A 16,112-nucleotide genomic window follows, 5' to 3' on the forward strand; every position below is an offset into this window, starting at 1 on the left:
CTCTTTCCTGCTCACAAAAAAGCCACAAAACCACTGAGGACATTAAAAAGTAGGGCACAGGAGTTGGCTCAAAAAGAGTAGCAAGCAGTAATATTCTGAATTGGTGCACGGAGATACAGCGGAAATCGCCTCACAGTATCAACTAAAGGATAAGTAGCACAGTCTATATTTAAAAATATGGAAATGGAATATTATAATATTGAAAGTTGAGGCAGAGGGACCAGATGCTGCTATGATAGTCCCATGACAACCCATGCTGGTGAATTTTGTATTTCACTTTAATTTCGCGGTTGTGGGTCTGAGCACATCATTTAAAATTGAAACAAATTGATTATTTATATTTAATAAGGATTGATTGAATTTACATTTAGAACTCTGTGATCAAGGTTTAATTAAATATTAACTGCCAAATATTAGACCACTCATCTAATCTTTTTAGATAACTCTCGTATTGTCTACTCCTGCCATGTCCTCTCTGTTGCAAATCTTTGTGTAAGATTTATACTAGTATGTTATATAGAAGACACACTGTGGAGGTCATTTTAGAAACATCTAACAGAAAACCATGTCTTTTGAACGCACAGAACACAGAAGACACCTTCGCCTAGTATGGAATATTTAATCACAAACTAACCCCTCCCCCTTTTACAAAACTGTAGTGTGGTTTTTAGTCATGGTGGTAGAATTCTGAGCATCAGAGCTGCTACCATCACGGCTGGCGCTAAAAAACGCTCCACAGTTTTATAAAAGGGGGAATAAGATAGAAATACATAGACAAAGGTTAAATTGAACCAGCAAGAAGCTGGACTCTGCATACAATGCAACACCACAGAAACAGTGACACATGTCTCCTAAAGCAATAAATAAATAGAAAATTTTTGTTCTACCTTTGTCTTCTCTGGCTTCTACTTTCCTCATCTTCTTGTTACTCTCTTTCTTCCATCCACTGTCTGCCATCTCTCTGCCCCTATATGGCATCTTCTCTCCTTCTATACCCCTTCCAGAAACTGTATGCCTCCCCCTTCCATCTCTCCTTTCACTCCCATTAGTCTGGCATCTCTCTCCTCTCCTACACCTGCGTCTGACGGGTCCACCCCCTCTGATGTAACTTACTTCTTCCAGAGCAGAGCCGGCAGATGTACTCATCACGGGACCTTCCTGCATCTCAGCGCAGCTGCCGACTCTGCTCCAAAGCAAGTATATCGGAGGGGGTGCACCGGCAGCCGCGCTGAGATGCAGGTCTTTCTCAACAGTAGGGCAGGATGTACCAGACCCGGACCGCTATGCACCTCCCTAGGGCGTACACCCGGGGCAGACCGCACCCCCCCTAGGTACGCTACTGCCTTTAGCAGCTTTGGTATTTAAGGGCCATGACTTATACGTCCATACAGATTAGTGAAATCAGGGAAGGCAATGAAAGCAGATGAATGATGCTGCTGTTTCTTATACATCGAACTGTGCAAAATTGTTGCTTCCTCTGCACACGCTTGCAAATATATGTGTCTTTGCTGGCATCCATAGAAAAGGATCTGTGTTCAACAGAGCTTTTTAAATACTGAGCTGGCATCCATAGAAAAGGATCTGTGTTCAACAGAGCTTTTTAAATACCAAGGAAATATGAATGTCCATGGCAATCATCTCTTGGCAGATTGCCAGGCAAAAGAATGCTAACTGTACCAGGGAGCTCTTCAACAGCTAACATGAAGAGAGATAAATCATCAAGCACTCTCATTTGTCTTCTTTTAGCAACCTTGACCCTGGCAGCTGAGCCTGGTTGCCTGGGAAAAACTACTACAGAAATAATTGTGGAATATGTACACAGGGTTATATAATTTTAAAGACCCAACCTAGACATCCCATTTTCCACATTCAGCTGCTATTCAAACAAGGGCTTCACGAATATATTTCAGTAGTAGATGAAAGTGAATTACATTCAGATACTTTAGATCAGCGGTCTCAAACTCAAATCCTTTGCAGGGCCACAATTTGGATTTATCGGTACTTGGAGGGCCAGCAAAAATAATTAATGTCTTATTAAAGAAATGACAACTTTGCATGAGGTAAAACTCTTTATAGTTTATAAATCTTTCCTTTTGGCTAAGTCTTAATAATAATATTGTCATTTATAGCTAAAGAGTCATATGATCAAGAAATTGTTTTATTTTACTTTTATGATTATGATAAACATACTGCAGGCCTCAAAATAGTACCTGGCGGGCCGCATGTGACTCCCGGGCCGCAAGTTTGAGACCACTGCTCCAGAACAATGTCTCTCAAATTGTGTGCCCCAAAGAGATTCCAGAATTTTACTTTACTTTTACTTTAATTTAAAAATTCTCTTCATAAAGTATACACTAGAGTAGAAGACATATACGTCACATACACAAGAGTCTGTCAATGTTATGAGCATCTGTGTGCCCAAGGATACAATCGCCCAGACAAGCATCATTCTTTGATATGATTGGTACTTGAAAACTAATAGCAAGTGATTTTACTTTTATTTTTTATGTAGTAGTTATCCTAACTTGAGCAACAAAGCAATCAAGGCTTTGTTACCGTTTGGATCTTCTTATCTTGCGAACTTGGATTTTTAGCTCTGACAGAAATTAAATTGAAAAAAAAAGAGAACGACTGCAGATGGTGGATGATGAAATGCGTGTTTGCTTGTCTACTATCAGGTTGAGTTATGAGTTAATTTGCACTCAAAAAAAGTACATCCATTGCATTGATTAGCAATTCTATTCTATCTATTTTAGTTTCACTGTTGTTACAACTACTCATACATAGCTTAAAGAACTGTAAATAACTCTCAATTTTAATTTTTTGTTGGTTTTGCAATTTTATAATTTCAATTATAATGTGCCGCAAAAAACATTTGCTCCGTTTAGTGTGCCAGAGCTAAAGAAGTTTGAGAGATACTGCTCTATGACATTCCCTATCCCCAGGCTTACAATTTTTTAAAATTTTAGTCAATGAAGAGTTAACATGATTTGCTAAGATTACAAACAGCAGCAGGATTTCCTGATCATCAGCTCAATTCTCTAACCACTAGGTTACTACCACTCCTCCTCTAACAGCACAAAGTGAATCCTTCTTTCCAAGTAAAAATTTCTTCCATAACAATGAAATTTGTCTGCAGTGCTGAATAATTATCTTTATTTTTATCTCTTCTTGTGCCACACAAGGCACTTCAGTACCCTTGATTCGTACAGAGAAATCCCTGTCTTTTCAGACTCACAGGAGTTTGTGATCAAATTTAAATCAACTCTGCAATTAGTGTAAATGGCTTGATATACCCCATTAATTGCCCAACAAACCCTGTAACCAAATTCAATTACCAACAGTATTATAGTCAGTGTACGTGTGGGTGCATGAAAAGATCTCACCACTGGAAGGTTGTAGTCTGGTCTCCAATGGTTTGGATTGCTGGATACCATGGGGTCTACGGTAGTAACAGAGGGACAAAAATTCATCCCTATCCCCTCACCGTCCCTGCATTGAAGTGCAATTTTCATATCTGTCCCCTCAGTTTTCATTCCTGTTTAAAGCAGAAACATAATTTTATGAGCCTAGGACTTTGGCAATTTTATGAGCCTAGGGAAGTTGAAAAGAATTCCATACTCTGCATGCTTTCCCTACTTATTTGCATGTAGTTTATAGCTACTCTGAATAAAATTTATATACTGGATGTTTAGTGCAACTTAAAATAATGTTTTTTATCTATTGCAATTGTCCAATTCATATTAACATATTAGTAAATGTTCCCTCCTGTATGAGCACCACTCTTTAAAAACTTCTGTTACTGATTTTTTTTGTGCACACTGTATATTGCAAAATATAAAGATAGTTGATGAAATTTCAAAAACTGACATATTACAATCACTAAATACAAAAAAGCAATGAACACCTGTTGTTTAGCTCTCCCTTCCTATCATATAATCCCATGTTCAACATATTTCTCCCTCCCTCCCTCCCTCCCTTGCACCCTTAGTCCAACATCTCTCTTCTCCCTTCCCTCATATAGCATTCTTTCCCTTTCTCTGCTATGTCCCAACATATCTGCCTCTCTCCCACTATCTACCATCTCTCTCCCTCCCCCCCTTTTGTGCCCTGGGTCAAACATCTCTCCCTTCCTTCCACCATAATTTTTAACATTTCTCCCAATCTCTCCATGCACCCCTATTCCCCAACATTTCTTGCCCCCTTTCTTGCTTTCCCTACTTATTTGCATGTAGTTTATAGCTACTCTGAATAAAATTCATATACTGGATGTTTAGTGCAACTTAAAATAATGTTTTTTATCTATTGCAATTGTCCAATTCATATTAACATATTAGTAAATGTTCCCTCCTGTATGAGCACCACTCTTTAAAAACTTCTGTTACTGATTTTTTTTGTGCACACTGTATATTGCAAAATATAAAGATAGTTGATGAAATTTCAAAAACTGACATATTACAATCACTAAATATAAAAAAGCAATGAACACCTGTTGTTTAGCTCTCCCTTCCTCTCATATAATCCCATGTTCAACATCTTTCTCCCTCCCTCCCTTGCACCCTTAGTCCAACATCTCTCTTCTCCCTTCCCTCATATAGCATTCTTTCCCTTTCTCTGCTATGTCCCAACATATCTGCCTCTCTCCCACTATCTACCATCTCTCTCCCTCCCCCCCTTTTGTGCCCTGGGTCAAACATCTCTCCCTTCCTTCCACCATAATTTTTAACATTTCTCCCAATCTCTCCATGCACCCCTATTCCCCAACATTTCTTGCCCCCTCTTCTCGCAGTCTGTCTCTCTCTTCTCTACCACATATGAAACATTTTCCCTTTCTCGCCCCTCTCCACACCTTTGCTGTACTTCTCCTCTTCTCCCCTCCACCCCATGTCCGATAATCCTTCTTCTCTTGTCCTATGAACCCGGTGTAGCATCCTTCTTTCCTATCCCTCCCCACCACACTTACAGCTAACTCTCTCTCTTGCTGGCTCCTGCACCTCTCACTCTTCACACTCCAGCTTCAACAGGTCAGAGTCAGCAGCAGCAGTTGCTGCAGGCTGTCTGCCAGTAACCTAGAAGCCTCTCCTTTGCCATTGTCTAACCTGGCAGAAACAGGAAGTTGTAAATAATGGCAGAGGAAAAGTTTACGAGTTACTGGCAGGCAGCCTGTAGCAATCGCTGCTGACCCATTGAAGCTGGCCAGCGGAGAGTGAAGAGAGGGAGGTGCAGGGACGCGGGACCCAGCTTGTTTCCCCACTGCTGGTGTGGAGGGAGGCCACACAGGTGGCCAGGCCAACCAATTGCTACACCCCTGCTCCCTTCCTATGCCATCCATCCATCCCTCCCTCTCAGCTCTGCCTGCCATCCATCCGTGTCTCCCCTCCCCTGCCATCTGCCTCACCCTCCGTGGTCTGATGCTGACCCAACCCCCCCCCCCCCCTGTGACCTACTTTTCAATGTCCCCAGTGGTCTAGTGGCTTCTTCGAGAGCAGGAAAGAGCACAATTCTTTCCTGCTCCTGCAGCTGCCTGCTGCTACCGGTCTAAAAATTCTCAAAATGGCTGCTGACACTTCATGGGGCAGCCTCATGAGACTTTGAAAGTCTTACAAGGCTGCCCCATGAAGTCTCGGTAGCCATTTTGAGAATCTTCAGACTGGTGGTGGGTGGTTCTAGCAGTGGCAGGGGCAGGCTGTGACACGATTGTGAAACGGATGGTATGAAAGATTAATATTGAGTGACACTGCCTAGGATCCATGATAGCTGTTACAAGGAAACACAAGTATTATGAGAACGAGCAAGGACTTTTCAGCACCTATTGAGCAGGTCCTCAGGCAGGCTAACACATAACATTCCACAAGCATTCAGTTAACTCAATCCACAAGGAAAGGGATGGGAAATTAGCTCATGAGGCAAACACATACTAATTAGTAAACATCCTCCCGACATTGGGATGGGAAATTAGTTCACGAGGCAGGCTAGGAGTATATTGATTGGTAAACATCCTCCCAGCATTCACTTAACTCAATCCACAAGGATAGGGGGATAAATACTGTTTCCCCTAGAAAGAAAAGCAGAGGGGACATTTCTACTACTGACAGAGAGGACATTTCCACTACTGACAAGCTGTGTGATGATATTTTGTGAGTAAGCCTCCTGATCGTATGGAAAGTGACAGAATAATGATGTAATAACCGGTAACGTATTAATTCAAACTCTGTACTTAATCAATGATTATGGCTAGAAATATTGTATATATGTAATAAAATGGCTAGAAATATTGTATATAGGTAATAAAACTTAATATGTATACTATTTTGATTTCCTGGCATTCTGTCCAGTGCGGATAGTGACTGAAGGTATTTGGTAAGCCTTTTTTAAATAGTAATACATTAATTGGCGTAGTCGGCAGGATTTCTCTAAAGAAAACCTGAGCGCTCTTGTGATACAGGAATGTTCAGGAAGAGAGAGAAATCCTCAAAAGAACCTATAGAGGTGCCTAGCTGGACCGAGGCATCGTATAATTTAATAGCACAAGAACTAGCCAATAATCATGGATTAGCAGAGTCATGGGAAAAGGTTCTGGGAAGTGCAGAACCAATTGATCTTGTACAAGTTTAGAAAAATGCCCCGATAAATTGGGTGAGGTAGTTGCCCCGATAAATCAGGTGATGTGGTTGCTCTGGATTCTGGGAAGTGCAGAACCAATTGTTCTTGTACAAGTTTAGAAAAAAAAAAAAAAAAGTTGCCCCGATGGATCGGGTGATGTAGTTTAGAGAAATAAAAATGCCCCGATGGATCGGGTGATGCAGTTGCTCTGGGTTCTGGGAAGTGCAGAACCAATTAATCTTGTACAAGCTTTAGAAAAATGCCCCGATGAATCGGGTGATGATCTTGTACAAGCTTTAGAAAAATGCCCCGATGAATCGGGTGATAATCTTGTACAAGCTTTAGAAAAATGCCCCGATGAATCGGGTGATGATCTTGTACAAGCTTTAGAAAAATGCCCCGATGAATCGGGTGATGATCTTGTACAAGCTTTAGAAAAATGCCCCGATGAATCGGGTGATGATCTTGTACAAGCTTTAGAAAAATGCCCCGATGAATCGGGTGATGATCTTGTACAAGCTTTAGAAAAATGCCCCGATGAATCGGGTGATGATCTTGTACTAGCTTTAGAAAAATGCCCCGATGAATCGGGTGATGATCTTGTACAAGCTTTAGAAAACTGCCACAAAATATAAGATGTTGGAGTAAAAGTTCCTTTGTTTGAAAGAGCGAACTGCAAAGGGAGGGATTTTCACCCCCACCTTTTTCCTTCTTCGATACTAAGTTTCTCCTTTGTTCACTAGGCAGAGGGGAGGGGGAAGGGGAGAAAAAGGAGAGAGACAGCATGGGGTCTGTCTGCAATTCTACGCATGTTGCAAAAACAGGGATCGATATTTAAAATATGCTTAAATATTATCAAATTATGGATTTAAATGTAGGAACTTGTAATGAAATTAATAATGTAAGTAAGGAACCAAAGGGTTTATGGATAAAACTTTACCAGCCTTATGCTATTTGAAGTTCCGATCAGCCGATATAAGGTACTTGAAGTTAATTGAAAGTTGTTTTGCTGTTCAGGAAACAAAGAAAGTTTAAGTATGTTGATTTAAGTTTGAAAGAGTTTCTGCAGGGTAGATCTATGCTGTTAAGAACAATGGAGGTAATTAAGGAACTGTTTGCCTGATGTAGCCTGAATTTTTTTCTTCAGCACTGTTAGCAGGCTAGCCGCGGACTTTTCAGCAGTTCGATTGATACACAGACAAATTGTCTGAAATAAGGTTTCCGGTTTGTTTGGGGAACGTACCGAAACAAAATAAAAACCTGTGGACTCAATTTTGGAGATGCAGGATAAGGGAAAGAAGTCAGACTCTAAATTCAGCTTGAGGTACAGATAGAGCAAGATAGTAAATTACATGAGTTTGACATATTGACATACAAACTAAGAAAGGGCAGTTGGATTTATTAATTGAATAAATCCAACAAAAATACAAGGACCGGCAACGTCGGTAAAATTTTTAGGAATTCAGTGGAATAGAGGATATTAGGGAAATCACAGAGAAAGCAAAACGAAAAATATTAGATTTTCCCACTCCAAAGAATATAACTAGTAAAAAATATGAGTTTATGTGGGGAGAAGAACAGCAGGTTGCTTTTGAAAATGCTAAACAAGCCATACAGACCACTGTAGATTTGTGGCCCATGAGAGAGGGGGAAGTGGAATTACATGTATATATTCCCTTCGAAAAACAACTTTTAGCATGTTATTGGGCGTTGGCTGAGACCGAACAGATTACCTTAGGTCATACAGTACTATTGCGACCACAAATTCCAATTATGCAATGGATAATGTCTGATCCCAAGTCAAATAGAGTAGGATATGCTCAGGAACAAAGTATTATTAAATGGAAATGGTACATTTCTCAAAGAGCTAAAATAGGTGAGCATGGGGTAGCTACTTTGCACGAAAAAATAGCTAAAATTCCTAACGAAGAGCTGGAAATCATAAAGCCAGTATATGCTCATGAATCCCCAGTGAAATGGGGAGTGAGATATTTTTTTCTGACTCCTGGTCGGTCGCTAATGGTCTTGCTACATGGTTAATGGGGTGGAAGTCCCATAATTGGTTAACTGTGGGGTAAAGAATTGTGGCAAGACATAGAAGAAATTGTACAGGAGACAATAGTGTCAGTATTTCATGTAGATGCACATATGCCTGTTGATTCAATGGAACGATTGTTTAATTCCCAAGCAGATGCCGCAGCTACCATTTCTGTAACAACTACTAATGAAATTCCTAAGGTGGAAGAATGGTTGGAAGGTACAGCCATTTAGACACATCAGAAAAGTGGACATCTTGGAGAAAAAGCTACTTACAGGTGGGCTCAGGAACGAGGGATTCCTTTGATCTAACATGTGATCAGAAAATGTCCGGTGTGTCAACATATCAAGAACGGGAAGTACCACATAAGGTAATGGGGCACATGGGCACGGGGCGATTTGCCAGCCCAGATTTGGCAAATGGGTTTCATAGGACCGTTACCCGAAAGTCGTAAATGTAAATATATGTGTACTGCTGTAGATTATTATTAGCATTCCCTTGTGCTTCTGCGTCACAATGGAGCACTCTAAGGACTTTAGACATGATTATTCAGTATTATGGTATGCCCTTACAAATACATTTTACGGGAGGGCAGATAAAAGAATATGCTAAGGAAAATAATATTGAATGGGCATATCACATGCCCTATTATCCCCAGGCAGCGGGATTAATTGAATGGATGAATGGACCTTTGAAAGAGGCCCTTAAAAAACTAACTACAGATGACAAATATGGGCAGTGGAGGGATAATGTAACCCCCAATTTGACGATTGGGAAACTGTCCATAGCCAAAATCTGGATTAGCAATCCTAAAGGACCTCCGGAACCAGCGGAGGTGATTGCAATCGGGAAAGATAAGGCACTCCTTGTAATGAAACCGGGAGTGGAAAAATGCCTCAGGAAAAATGTTATTTGAGAGAGTAATAATGTTTTCTGAAACTTACAGATATGCGTGTGCCTTGGAATCCTTGGAATATGGTATGGGGTAAGAGGCGCTGCCCCCGGGCGACGTATTACAATTAAAGAAGGGGTCGTTACGTCATGGAGATGGAAGCATTCTTCAATGAATCGGAAGCAAGATAACTTCACTTGCAGCGCTAACTCCAGATGTATCATTGCAAATGTGACAACAAGAGACAGATTAAAAGCAATGAACACACTAGAAATGAGCAGATATAGAGGACCGTGTTTAATACAATGTAATGATACTCATGTGTAAATATGTAGTGTTACCCCTCATACTAGGGGAACCTCAGAAGCAATTTTTCTGGGCACCTAAATTTAATTTTAACATTTTGTGACTCCACATTGCAAGGGCGAATTTGTAAATTACAATCAATAATATATGATGTGTGTGAATGGACTATATTATTGAAATAGCACCACGCGTAATATGTGTGGTGACTAATGAGCCAATAATACCAAAAAATGATAGTACCCTTTGCAGGATGCTTACACAATATGTCAACACTTCTTTGGCAGAATCAAACTTATGTTTGAACACCTGATATAGGATTTAGAACAAATGTATTCTGGGAGAACAACTTTTCCGTTCCAAATTGGGATTTAAAGTTGGGAAAGTTAAAAGCTATAATACTAGGATAAATCAGTCCATAAGGAATTTGAACAAAAGCATCACTAGATTAGTAATTATACTAACCATAATAATACTTGTTCTGTCCTTGTGGAATTGTTATGTGGTTTATGGACTATGCTGTAAACCAACACGACCCACGATGGTATCCTATGGCAGTATCACTCAATAAGGACCGAATGTGACACGATTGTGAAACGGATGGTATGAAAGATTAATATTGAGTGACACTGCCTAGGATCCATGATAGCTGTTACAAGGAAACACAAGTATTATGAGAACGAGCAAGGACTTTTCAGCACCTATTGAGCAGGTCCTCAGGCAGGCTAACACATAACATTCCACAAGCATTCAGTTAACTCAATCCACAAGGAAAGGGATGGGAAATTAGCTCATGAGGCAAACACATACTAATTAGTAAACATCCTCCCGACATTGGGATGGGAAATTAGTTCACGAGGCAGGCTAGGAGTATATTGATTGGTAAACATCCTCCCAGCATTCACTTAACTCAATCCACAAGGATAGGGGGATAAATACTGTTTCCCCTAGAAAGAAAAGCAGAGGGGACATTTCTACTACTGACAGAGAGGACATTTCCACTACTGACAAGCTGTGTGATGATATTTTGTGAGTAAGCCTCCTGATCGTATGGAAAGTGACAGAATAATGATGTAATAACCGGTAACGTATTAATTCAAACTCTGTACTTAATCAATGATTATGGCTAGAAATATTGTATATATGTAATAAAATGGCTAGAAATATTGTATATAGGTAATAAAACTTAATATGTATACTATTTTGATTTCCTGGCATTCTGTCCAGTGCGGATAGTGACTGAAGGTATTTGGTAAGCCTTTTTTAAATAGTAATACACAGGCCACCTCATTTCTAGCTTCCAGAACAAGAGGAGGGCTCTCCTGACTAGTGAAATAATAGTTTGAGGAGACCTCTTTTGTAGGAAACTGTGATTGGAATAAAATTCCAGCTTTCTTTATTCTTTGTTTTTGGTCCCTGCTTCCCTTGCCATCATAACATAGAGTGAGAGGAGGGTCTTTGATACCTCAGCCATTGTACCAAGTTCTGGAGGGAATCAAAGACTTCCATATTGCCATAAGGAGCAGAGAAGTGACAGGGTTATTGAGTTTTGCACTTGCTAGAAGGTGAAAGCTGGAGCAGGGAGAAGGAGATGGAGAAAGGAGTAAAGCAATTGGAGAAACAGGAGAAATGGCTGTGGATCCTGATCCTGAGAAGCAGGAAGGACACAGAGGACTTCCCTGAATTCTACAAGGAGAAATGGCTATGATTTGCCTAGACAGTTTATCCTTTTGCTCTTAGGATCGTTTTTCAACCACATTATGGTAGTCCATGTACATAAATCAAGATTTAGACATATATATTGCAAACATCTCTAAATTTCTATTTTAGAAAGCCAGGATATACATGACCAAAACTCAATGATATGTATTTGGCAAGAGTGTATTTTAGGTGGAACAAGGGTGAGCAACAAAGATAACATGTGCATTACTCATTTCAGAAGGAGAATGCACTTGAATGTCCACTGACATGAACCTTGGGATTTATATCTGCTCTCAAGGACATCTAGGTAAGAGAAAGTTGCTCAATTTACTGAATGAATTAGGAGAGGTTGCTTTCTTGATCCCAGTGTTTTTTGTCCTTGTACACACACACACACACCCCCCACGATTGAAAAATCGGGGTTATCCTTCCCCAGTTCTTAAAAAAGCTTATAAGAGAGCAAAATTCTTAAACAGAGACTTATTATTTTTCCTAGAGAAAATGACAAAGATGATGACAGCAATATTCTCCTAAAATGACAGCTATAACCAAAATTTTAAGGAAATATTGGGACATTATGAAAGTCAACTCTACCTTTAAGGACACTCATTTTCGCATAACATATTTCAGACAGAAGAACTTTAAAGTCCATCTGACATCAGTAAAGTAACAGTTGAACAAAGGCATGGGTGGCCATTACAAATATAGCAATTGTCTCACATGTGACATCACCTTGGAATATACAAACAGCTTTATCCATCCATGCACTGGCCAGAGTTTTGCGACCAGACATGTCACCACATGCACCACTTCTTATGTAGTTTATATGCTTATTTGTCCTTGCCCTAGAATTTATATAGGTCAAACTACAAGACAATTTAGAGTGTGAATAACTGAACACAAGAGCTGCCTGTTTCACAACAGAGTAAAAGCCCCTATTGTCGCCCATTGTCTGGAATATGACCATCATTTTGTGGATCTGCGGTATCTTATTATTGATCATGTTCCTGATGGTACCTAGCCTGTTATACCTTCAGCAATTTTGGATACATTCTTTGGATAGTGAGGAACCGGAGTTTGAATCAGAAGATTGAATGGAGCCAATATTTTTGAGTCTTTCGAGTTTCATATTTTCTTTCTGTGCAATAGCAATCATTTTCCGTAAGGTTTCATTTTTAAAAATTTTGGCACTTCCTGGGAGGTCATGCGCCGTGGTGCTGCTATCGCTTTTGGCTATGGCGGCACCATGAGGTCACTTCCGGTTGCGTCTATGTCAGCTTGTTTAAAATTCTGTACATCTCCGTGCTTTAGGCACCATTTTTTTGTATAAGGAGACACGATTCAGCGTGCCCCGTTTTGAAAGGTATGTTTCACTTTTATAATATGATTTTCAGTGGTGATATGAAAGGATAATTTATACTTTGAATCTTATCTGATCTATTTTGAATTTCTAGCTCACGATCAGACAATACACCCTGAGGCAGCATTATGTGAAATGCTGGCCACCGTTGGTGTTCCAACCGGGCTTGACAAACTATTATATTGAAAAAGATAAGCTTGTGCCATTTTTGCACCTTAATCTATGACCACTGGCTATTTATTTGCATTGCACAACACAGAGCTTCTCTTAGCCCCCACAGGAGGTTTTTTGCCGATGAGGTTCTCCACCTGAACACCTTGTACCACAGTTGTGGTGGTGGGAGGGCTTTGTTTGAGGCTTTTCCTCCTAGTGATGACCCTTCTGACTTGGAACACATTATTTGAGGTTTTAATATTTATCAATAAAAGGTCCGTGTCAGGTCACAAGGAATGCTTCCACGCTGTTCCCTGGGATACAGCAATGATGTTTCCTGGCTAAGGGTCAAATGAACTACTATCATTCTGCCAGCAGATGGCAGAGCAACACCTTAAAGGAAGTGTGGAACTCTTTGATTTAGAATGAAAAATGTGAAAAGCAAAATAGAGATAAGGGCAAAGGTTATTTTCTTTTCCTTAAGCACAGAGACATCAGGAATTAAAACCTGGCCTATAGCATAATTTATCTCATTTTAGCTGAAATGTCTAAGAGTTCAGGAAACAGGTGTTTTAACCTGATCTAGTAGAATAGTGTCTTTCCATAGAATCATAATTTTGCAAACAAGACTTCTCAATATGTAGAACTCAGAGTATCTAATATAATAAAACGCTAGGCCGCGCATGCGCACTTCTATCGCGTGCGTCCGTTTTCTGTGAGCTGTAGGGCAGCTCAGGTAGGCGTGCGCATGCGCGCCAATCTCTCTCTCCCGCCATGGCAAACAGTAGGAGCAGCTAAGTTTTTAAAGTCTTGAAAAGCCGTCGGCCATGAAGTATGCAGGCGGCATACTTCACAACCAACGGCTTTTCAAACCCCCCACAGCACCACCGCCGTCGCTGAACCTTACAAACCCTCCATCCCCACCAGCATTGCCGGCTGCGGTTAAGGTGAGAGAGGCGATGTCGGCCGTGGCAGCTGTCGGTGGCTGTAGGCTGCAGTGGCTGCAGGCCGCGGCGGCCGAGCACGGAGCCGAGCCGAAGTTTTTTTTAAAAAACTTCAAGGACACTGCAGCGGCTCCTTTCACGAGCCGCTCCTGCGTCGGAGAAGGCGGCGATCATGAGAGGAGCCGCCGGGAAGTTACACTGCTGGGGGCTCGGCCTGTTAGGTCTGTGCTGAAGCTCAAACAGATCCTGCTGGGGCGAGAGACTGAGCGAGCCCTGCTGCTGTTAACAGGTACATATATTACCTACTCAGCAACTTTTTCCTCTTCTAATAGCCGCTGCCGCCGCCATCATTCCCTGTAAGAACACACTCGCGCACCACTGCTCCCTTAATGTATTGCAAGTTCAAAGATACGGCGGAGGCTCCTCTGAGACTGGGCCTAGAACTGAGGGCTGGAAGAGTAGGTATGAGAAGGGGGTTGGGTTTGGGGCTATAAAGGAATGTGTGAGAGAAGGGAGCAGGGGTTGAAGAGGAGATGGGAGAAGGGGGCTACAAAAGGGGGCATATGAGAGAAAGGGGCTGAAGATAGGAGCTGGAAGAATAAGTGAAGGGGGAATGAAGAGGGAGTTCTATGGAGGTGAAGGACAAAGAAATGGGACTGATTTTTAAGTTGGTGAAAAAAGGTGGAAATAGGGAAGGTAAAAGGGGAAATGGGAGCCTGAATAGAGTAAGACATAAGAAGAATAGCCATACTGGATAAGACTAATCTATTCTAGCACCCGTTAATGTAACGGGCTTAAACACTAGTAAATATATAAAGACATTTATAGAATCTTCACATACACTCAGAAAATGTGTGATATGACCAAGAGCCAAGACTCCTATAGTCGAACACACCGTCCCATCACAGTGTATGGCTTAGGTGTAGAAATGCTAACTAAGGCAATGTGCTCTTTATATGCTGATAATTGTAATATATTTCAATTGCAAAAAGAGGAAAACATATTTTCACTTAGCTTCAAAGGATTTACAGGTCCCGACATGGACCATGTTTCGAGGGTCTTTTTCAAGGAATCCAAGAAAAGAGTAAATTGGACTTCAAATGCAAAAGAAAATTGTGGTGTGATTTGGACATAAAGTTGATTTCTGGTAACAAAAACACAAATAAACACTACTTAAAAGCTTATTCCACGCATTTTTGAAACGTCAATCTTATAAGGAATACTAAAAAGACTGCACAGAAAAAGGGTATTTGCCATGACGTAGTGCCGTGAAAACGGGACCATGATCTAATCAGCTGAGCTAAACAACTTATCTGATAAATTATTCATGACCCGGCTAAAAAGCCGGTTGAGAATGTAAACATTAAACAGAAAAAGCCAGGTTTCAGTTTGATGAATAGTACTTGCTGAAAAAAGACACTGTAAATCAGATGGTGGTAAAAATAAAAACAAAAAATAGCAATGAAACTGGGAATAAAAATAAAAATAAGGGTGAAACAGAAAAGAAAAAATACTGAAAAAATACTAAAAAAACCACTAAAACATAAATGGGACTTTACAGGAATGCTTGCCATTCAATTTCACTATTGAGGCCATAAGGATGTAAAGTGTTAAGTTTAAGAATGAGACGTTGTTCCTTAACCCATAGCATTCTAGAAAGGTCGCCACCTCTTAACAAAATGGGTGCTTCCACAACTGAGAAATGTAGATCTTCAATAGAATGTTGGTGGTCTAACCAATGCTGTACCAGAGGGGCTTCCAACTTCTTAGTATGTATTTTGTTCAAATGTTCAGCAATCCTCAGCTTAACGTTACGGGAAGTTTGTCCTATATAGAGTAGCAGGCAGGGGCATTGAATGATGTAAACGACGCCCCGGGTGTCACAATTGGATGACATGTGATTAGCTTTCTTTGTGACCCAGTTGGGAAGGTTTAACTCAGAAAGAGGGGCACTGTACTGACAGAACTTACAGTGGCCGCATGGTCGATGTCCAGTATGTGGGGAAGAAGATCCTGTAGGGATATACTGTGAACGTACTAAACGTTGTCTCAATTTGGGACCCTTAGAGAACGCAAATCTGGGAGGGTCTTGGAATTCTGGATGTTACTGCATGATAC

General features: G+C 40.7%; 1 long non-coding RNA gene across 1 annotated transcript in view; it reads left to right on the forward strand.

Moving 5' to 3' along the window:
• The first annotated feature begins 12,771 nt into the window (after positions 1–12,771).
• The window catches only part of LOC117361558, a 53,219-nt gene continuing 49,878 nt past the window's right edge, over positions 12,772–16,112 (forward strand). Inside the window, exon 1 of the long non-coding RNA XR_004539684.1 lies at positions 12,772–12,900. This is a non-coding gene — a long non-coding RNA (uncharacterized LOC117361558). The remainder of the gene's footprint in view (positions 12,901–16,112) is intronic.

This window comes from Geotrypetes seraphini, chromosome 1 (genome assembly GCF_902459505.1).
Source record: "Geotrypetes seraphini chromosome 1, aGeoSer1.1, whole genome shotgun sequence".
Taxonomy (NCBI): Eukaryota; Metazoa; Chordata; class Amphibia; order Gymnophiona; family Dermophiidae; genus Geotrypetes; species Geotrypetes seraphini.